Source organism: Mus caroli, chromosome 18, assembly GCF_900094665.2.
Source record: "Mus caroli chromosome 18, CAROLI_EIJ_v1.1, whole genome shotgun sequence".
In the NCBI taxonomy this organism is placed as follows: domain Eukaryota; kingdom Metazoa; phylum Chordata; class Mammalia; order Rodentia; family Muridae; genus Mus; species Mus caroli.
In genome coordinates this window covers 67340016-67349165 of record NC_034587.1, presented here as the reverse complement: position 1 = coordinate 67349165, position 9150 = coordinate 67340016, and positions in this window count along the sequence as shown.

Sequence of the window (9150 nt, the reverse complement as noted above, 5' to 3'; positions counted from 1 at the left end):
TACACTAGCAAGATTTTGCTGAAAGGACCCTGATATAGCTGTCTCATGTGAGGCTATGCCGGGGCCTAAGCAAACCCAGAAGTGGATGCTCACAATCAGCTATTGGATGGATCACAGGGCCCCCAATGAAGGAGCTATAGAAAATACCCAAGGAGCTGGGGTGATCTGCAACCCTATAGGTGGGGAACAACAATATGAACTAATCAGTACCCCCCCCCCAGAGCTGTGTCTCTAGTTGCATATGAATCAGAAGATGGCCTATTTGGCCATCAGTGGAAAGAGAGGCCAAGTGATCATGCAAACTTTATATGCCTCAGTACAGGGGAATGCCAGGGCCAAGAAGTGGGAGTGGGTGGGTGGGGGAGTGGTTGGGAAAGGGGTGTGGGGGACATTTGGGATAGCATTGGAAATGTAAATGAAATAAATGCCTAATTAAAAAATAAAAAAAAAACATTGATGACATACCCTTTGTGATAAATAGCCCCTAATGTGATTAAGAAAAACTCATATCTAAAACTTATCACTCAAATGGTTCAAGGAAAAGAATAGTAGTAATGTGTATACCTGTTTCTAGAAAGAGCTAGAAGAAAGCAAATGTTAAAAAGCTGACAAAGATTGTGAGTCTAGAAAGTTGCAACAATTGAAAAGATATTGAAAAGACATCAAGAAATAAAAAATCAGAATTAAAAAGTCCAAAAAAATGATACAAATAGAAATATCAACCTCTGGGCTAAGTCAAGACAGACAGTACTGTTCCTGACCAAACTACACTAAAAACACATTAAGAGTCACAACAGCCTTGAAGTATGACCTTGACATTTCACAGACGGTGAGTCTGAATCAGAATCCTGATACAAACTCCGTTTCTCTGCATCAGAGCATGGAGTCTTCAAACCTACATTTATTTTCAGGCAGAGCAGTAATGGTGTTATTGTCATTAACATTTAAGTGCTTACCCATTCCAACTGTGAATCGTAATTTGGAAGGATTTTTCTTTCACACTCTCTCCCCCTTATTAACAGCTTTGTTTTGTGATGGAACATGAAATGTGTGGCATCCAGATGGAGAAGTCAATTCTACTGCAGGCAGAGAAAACACCTAATCACCCCTCATTTAAGTTATCTTATCATTAGGTTTGTTTCTTCTTGTCCTTTAAGCAGAAATAAATATGTTTCTGGAAAACAACTTAAAATGTACATATTGCTAACTCCCATGTATCTTTAGGATTTGTTAGAGTTCCCTCATAATGATGTAGACAGATTTTCTCATTCTACTTGCCAAAACATGGGATCCTTATGACTTGTAATGTAGTAACCTTCAGCAGAAGGCAACTTTACAGCCCCATCCAGCCATACATCTTTTAACACTAAACAAAACCAAAGTCTCTGTCTGGTGAGTCACCACTTAAATAGAGATACTTACACAGAGGGTCACATAAGCAATCATCTTCCATGCCCCTTTGATCTGTCTGTGAGATCCTGCACTTTGTTTCTCTGCTTTTGTGTCTGTAAAACACATTTCTATAAATTTTCATCATAGCACGTATTTGGGGATCCAATGCACAGACATGTAATTACAGTCTGGAACAACATGTCAGCTGAGAGCCTGTTTCTTGTGGCTGTGGTGGTTGTATTTCTTAAGTTAACAACATTTAATACCTTCATGGCGTTTAAGGCACACATTAGAGTCTCTAGGCTTCAAATGTTCTCATCTTGTGTCCCTAGTTTAAGTAAATCCTGATACAAACTAACAAGCTGTCCATAAGGAAACTTAGAAATTACAGAAAATGTCACCTTCCTTCTTCATTTTTGTGGTTTGGATGTAGTTTGTCCCTGGGAAAATTCATACTCAAAATTACTTGTCTCTATAAAAGTATGAGGAGAAAATGGGGCCTTTTAAAGTGTAGTCGTGATGGTATGCGTCTCGTAAATAGACTAATAGCTTTCTTGACAGATTGAGTTAGGTTTTCCAGAGAAAGGACTCAGTCACATGAGACTAGAGTAGATTCTGTTAAACTGAGTCCCCAACACCCCCACCAGGCCTCCTTCATTCACATGTGTTCTTCTGTTCACATCTGGTATCTTCCAGTTTTCTACTATAAGTTGACACAAGGTCCTTAGCAGGAGCCAAGCAGATACTGGCACCATATTATTAGACTTATAGAACTATACACTAAATAAACCTTTCTTTTATAGATTCTAACATTTTTATAGTTTGCTGTTGCAATAGAAAATGGACTAAAACATCTTTATAGCCATTTCACAAATGATTAGTCACCTCACCTTAGGAAGAGAAGAATTTGGTATGCAAAGGGCACAGAGTGAGAATGGGAAAGTGAAGAATTCGGGATTTCAGGATCTAGGAAACTGATGGAGGTGGTCAAAGAGATTCAAGAAAACAGAAATCCCCTGAGCGGCAGCTTCTTATGAGACAGCAGCACAAAGCTGTCAACAAGCTCAATGCATTGTCTCCCATCAACATCATTCAACCAGGAAGCTACATACCTCCTCTAAGCTTCAGTTGCTTCTATAAGTTTCTATAATACAAGGGTATTCAGCAGCAGTTCTAGTCAGTGAGATGGTGGTCAAGTTCACGGTGGCTCCTTTGCGTAGAAACGAGGTGTGATCATGAGGTTATAAGACTGATTTCCCACATTAGTTTTGACCCTGAGGAGAATCTCTGAAGAAAGCTTAAGAAAAATAATCTGAAGATTTATAACATTGCTAAGATGAATGAGGAGCTTTTCAATGAGACTTTTTTTTTAAGTGGAAGAAAACATTCTTTTAACACACATGGTATTACTTGCTTTTCTTGTTGTTAGTTCCAAATGCCTGACAAAATGAGGTAAAGAAGGCAAGGAACTGATTAAGGGTGTAGTCAGTCATGTGTGTGAAGGCAGGCACCAGAGCATGAGACCACTCATCATACAGCATCCACAGTTAGAGAGCGATCAATGCTCAGCTCTTCTGTTTTTTATTTAGTCCAGAACCCTAGCCTACAGAATGGAACAGTGCTGCCCACATTTAAGGTAGGTCTTCACCATGCCCACGCCGTAGATCTGGACACCTGACTGGGCTATGAAGGAATAAAGTAAGAACAGAGACACAGACACGTGTACAGGAAAGCAGAGCTCAGGTAGGCTGTGTACACTTGGATGAAGTGACAGCATCTACAACAACCTGGAAACTCAGCTTGCGCATTCTGTACAGCCAAGCAAGCGCAGTTAGCTAGTCACGGTAGAGGTGTCTACAGGCAAGCAGTAGCATGCTGTAAACCTCTGTAAGAAGAAAGCTGCAGTCACTAGTTTTTACACACACACACACACATTGGTCTATCATTCATAAACACTTGTATTAGAACCAAAACAAGGCTTTGTGTTTTCCGGCCTGATGTTTGGTAAAGGCTTTGCCTATTTCTCATAGCTCTGAGGCATCAGTCCTGGACAGGGCCAGCTCATGTCAAACAATACACACTCATTCAGAACCGCAGTCACTCCCTGCAGACCTTGTAGCCTCAGTTCAGTCTTGAAACTCCCTCACTGACCTGTCCAGAAGTTTGTCGCCTAGGCAATGCCAGATCCTGTCACACCAACAAGCAATGTTAACTGCCACACATTTGTTTGCATTAAAATCTATTGCATTTCCCATAAGTGCATTGGTCAGGCACAGATAACACAGAAGATTCACTCTGTCATATGAATCACAAAGGGCTTTACTCTGTACATATTAGTTTGGAAAATAATAAGTTGAATAAAACCTCTCTCTCTCTGGATAGTGTTTTCATTCTTTTTTTATGTACTGGAAGTAACAGTGTCTCTTCTGATCATACAAAGAAGCCTGGCCAGTGACTTGACTCAGCTTTCACAACACATCTCTCATAGAACAGGGTTTCTCTTATTGATAAAGACTGTGTATGATAAAAACAGAATCAACCTCTGTTTTGGGTGAGCTATTTTTCAAAATATGAATTAAGATATATAGCAACTTTATAAAAATTAAACAACACATTTTTTCATATAAAAATGAGTTAACAATAACATCTAGGTCATAGTCATAGATAATAAGCTTGGCACATTATCTAGCATGTAATAAGGACTTGACAAATGCTAAATATGTCTATTACACTGATAGCAAAGAGAGTCAAGTACAGGCACTTGGTGCCTAGAAGAGAAATTCAAGACTTAAGAACTTGAAAGGTGGAAAATTAGAATAAATATTCATGCAAGGCAGAAAAGACAGTAATGGGAACATTCCAAGAAAGTATGAAAGACGAATAGGGAACCAGCAGTCCACTCAGCATCTTGCTTAAAACCACACAGAGTCAGGTCTGCTCAGAGAGCTACATTCCCTTTAGAAGGAGCATCGTCACCTTAGTAACGCCTTACACATAAAAGAAATGTTACTAGATCTAAAACAACATACTCATTCCAACACAGTTTTAGTGAGTGACTTCAATGCCCCACTGTCACCAATAGACAGGTTATCACAACAGACACTAAACAAAAACCACTGGACTTAAATGACATCATAAGTCAAATGGCTCTAAAAGATAACTACAGAACACTCCACCCAAATACTGACCGGTGCACATTCTTCTCAAAAGCTCATGGAATGTTACCTAAAATTGATTACATATTAAAACACAAAGCAAGTCTCCATACATATAGCAAAATTAAAATAACAGTGTGCATTCTATCTGAACACAATGGTATAATGCTGAATAGCAACAGCAATAGGAACTACTAAAAATACAGAAGCTCACAGACACTAAATAACTCAATAGAGAATGATCATTGGACATTTCAGAGATTCAGGATAGAACCAAATGTGACTCCTGATGATATTCTGCTATACTCTTAGATTGGTGCCTAGAACAATCGTCATCATAATAGCATCACCCAGCAACTAATAGAAGATACAGAAACCCACAGTCAAACACTGTAAAGAGCTGGGGTAAACACCCCCCAAGATGTGGTGAAGGATGAATTATAAGAGTCAGATGACTGAGAACACAGCACACAGAATCAAATAAGCAGGACTTATAGGGTCTCACAGAAGCTGTAGGGACAGTTTTGGATCTTGCACGAATCTGAGCTAGGTCCTCTGCGTATATTTTATAGTTGTTAGCTTGGTATTCTTCTGATACTCCTAAAAAGTAAAGTATGAGATGTCTCTGAAACTTTTGCCTGCACTTGGGACCCTATCCCTCCTACTGCTTTGCTATGTTCAGGCTTGGATTGTGCCCATTCTTATTGTAATTTATTCTGCCATGTTTGGTGAATAACTCTTAGAGGCCTGTTCTTTCTCTCTCTCTCTCTCTCTCTCTCTCTCTCTCTCTCTCTCTCTCTCTTTCTTTCTTTCTTTCTTCTCCTTCTGCTTCTTTCTTTTCTTCCTTTTCTTCCTCCTACTCTTCCTCTTCTTCCTCCTCTTCCTTTTCCTCCTCCTATTCCTCTTCTTTTCTTTATTATTTCTTGAAAAGAAATGGAGGAATGGATATAGGGGAGAGAGGAGATTGGGAGAGGTCTGGAAAGGATTGAGAGAGGAGAAACTGCAGTCAGGATGTAATGTATGAGAGAAGAACAAAGGAAAAGAACTTAAGAGGTTCCTGAAGAGCCATCGGCTCTCAGCCCACAATGGAAACCTTAAAAGGTGTGTTCTGTTGTGAGCAAGCAGATCTTCTGTTTGCCACATTCCTTTGTTCTAGGCTGTTACCAAAAGGTGCTGCCCACAATGGGAACAGATTTTCATTTATTAATTGGTGAAATTAAGATAGCTCTTCAATTAAGGCTCCTTACTCATGAGATTCTAATTTGAGGCAAGTTGACATTAAAACCAACTCAATAGTGTATGTGAGGGAAATTTTCAACGAATGAATTTAAAATTAAAGTTAACAATGAATTGCAAATGTATGGGGTAAGTTTCTAGTTCATCCTATTAATAGAAAAATAAATTATCATTTGTTAGGAAGCATTTATTGAGGGTCTTAAGGGGAAAACAAACTTTCATTTGTTGCCACAGTGAACTGCCATACAAAACTAATCCAAGATGTAGTGGTTTGGGACAATCAGCATTAATGTGTCAATATCCTAGTGAGTGAGGTAGGCTGGTACAAGCAGAACTCACACTGTGTCTTTCAATCAGCTGCAGTTCAGATACTCCAGGGTGTTGGGTGTCTGATGGGATGAAAGTGATTTGGGCTACTCCTATGTTATTGTTTATATATGCTCTGCCCAGGAAGTGCACTATTAGAAGGTATGGCCCTATTGGAGCAGGTATGGCCTTGGAGTAGATGTGTCACTGTGGGTGTGGGCTTTAAACCCCTCATCCTAGCTGCCTGGAAGTCAATATTCCACTAGAAGCCTTCAGATGAAGATGTAGAACTCTCAGCTCCTCCTGAACCATGCATGCCTGGATGCTACCACACTCCCGCCTTGATGATAATGAACTGAATCTGAATCTGTAAGCCAACCCCAAGAGTTGCCTTGGTCATGGTGTCTTTTCACAGTAGTAAAAGGCTAAGACATCCTGTGATACCCTCCCCAGTTTTCATGGAGGAGAGCAAGAAAACAGACACTGGTGAGCAAAATTAAAGAGAGGTGCTTTTTCCAGCTTTCATTGAATATGCCATTTGCCTAGGTGGACTAGAAGGAACGGGTATGGATTCGAGCTCTGTGATGGCAGAAACTGCAAAGAGAACAGATACAGGGCAATCGGAGAGTCAGCACAGCAGCCTGATCTATTGCAGATGTTTGGGATGGATGGATGATGCTCTGAGGGTTTTCTCTGCCTTATGCATCTCTCAGAGCTTCCTAAGTAACTTGCAAGGCTATTCTGTGAGGTAGTGATTACTAATTGCATCTTATAGATAAGAAGGCTAAGGCTACTAGAGGTTAATTATGTAGCCTCTGTCACTAATTGGCATAGCCTACGCTAAACACTGGTATATCCAATTCTCATGGATTTTTATTTCAATTTAAACTTCAGAGAAAATTACTTAAGGTTAAATTAAAAGGTCAAATTAAAATTAAAAATTTTAATTAAAAAAGATACAATAGAACTTTAGATAAATATTCATCCTTAGTTCTACATTTTCTTGAAAGATGTTTCACATCTATTTCTTCATAATATTTGAAAATGCTGGGTGTAAACACATCATTTTGTTTGCCAAGTCTTTTCTAATGATTCCTTTTTAAAAAAAAAATAGGAAACTACATATCTCTTGGCTTAGAAACTTGGGGATACTATTGAGTTTTACACACTTAGCAAATGACTTTCTACGTATATGAGAAAATATGTGCCACTTGGGATGATTCACACACAGGGATTTGAGAAGGTATCTAATGCATTCTGTAAAACTGAAAATTAAAGCTCCTTGCATGGTCAAAAGACCATTGCACTGAATATCCAAAAACCAAAAGTGGGACAGTCAGAGCCATGCTGTTTGCCAGCACAGTCCATTACATCCTGTTCCTTACTGCAGTGCATTTATTACCAAGAGTAATAAATCACCGTGCAGTGCAGAGAAATCTGACCTCTGAAACAGAAGGACTGGCAAGACTGAGCACATGGTTAGATGAAGACAGTAGTCATACAGTCAAGAAATTGTAAATCACTCTGGCCAGTGGCACATTTCAGTTTTCCTGTCTCATGATTTGTTCCTTCTACACCCTGTAATGGCATTCCTGGGGTTGTGTTGGATCACTCAAGTCTGCCTAGCAACAAAGTCAGGAGGTGGAATGAGAAGGGAGTCCCAAGAGCCTTGACTTGTATGACTTATAGCCAGAAAGCTCACAGTACTTCTAAAAAGGCAAATACGATATTGGTTTCCCAGTACAACATCTATGGAGCTACAGACTAATTAATAAGCCCTGGTATATCTGGAAGGTTTAAAAAAAAAAAAGAGCTTAAAGTTTATTGAAACCACAATGGAGAATGCTGTGTGGGTTGGTGGATATATTAGGTAATTTCCAACTTGAACTACTTTATTAGTTCCCAACCCAAAAGCACTGGTCTTTAGAGCCCACTCAGATGCCAGCCCTATGAGCTACATGTGCTGACAGTGTGAGCCACTGCTTAACTGCACAGACTGTCCATACCCAGGCTAGTTTTACATCAACTTGACACAAGTTAGAGTCATCTGAGAGGAGGGAATCTCAGTTGAGAAAATGCCTCCATAAGGCTTGATCAGACAAACTGGTCGGATATTTTCTTAATTACTGAACAAAAAGAACAGACCCAGCCCTCTGTGGGAGATGACGCCACTGGGTTGGTGGCCCTAGGCTCTATAAGAAAGCAGGCTGAAAGGATCTTCACACACATCTCACAGAGGACTAATATCCAAAACTTATAAAAAAGCTCAAGAAGTTGAACACCAACAACCCAAATAACCTAATTTTAAAAAATGGAGCACAGATCTAAACTGAATTCTTAATAGAGGAATCTCAAATGGCTGAGATGCCCTTAAAGAAATGTTCTAAGTCCTTATTCATCAGGGAAATGCAAATCAAAACAACTCTGAAATTCCATCTTACACTAGTCAGAATGACCAAGAGCAAAACTCAAGTGATGGCACATGCTGGTGAGGATGTGGAGCAGTGGGAACACTCCGCCATTGCTGGTGGGAGAGCAAACTTGTACAACCAGTTTGGAAATCAATTTGGCAGTTTCTCAGAAAAATGGGAATAGTTCTACCTCAAGACCTCAACACCTAGATATACTACTCCTGATCATATACCCAAAAGATGCTCTACCATCCCACAAAGACAGTTGTTCAACTATGTTCATAGCAGCTTTTTCCATAATAGCCAGAAACTGGAAACAACGTAGATATCCCTCAACTGAAGAACAGATAAAGAAAATGTGGTAAATCTACACAGTGGCATACTATTTAGCTATTAAAAAAAAAAAAGGAAAGGAAACAAAGACATCATGAATTTTGCAGGCAAATGGATGGATCTTGAGGCTATCATCCTGAGTGAGGTAACCCAGTCCCAAAAGGACATGCATGGTATGTATTCACTTATAAGTGGCTATTAGCCATAAAATACAGGATGCCCATGCTACACCCCACAGACCCAAGGAAGCTGGACAGGTAGGAGGGCACAAGCAAGGATGCTTGAGTCTCACTTGGAAGGGGGAATGAAATGGTCAT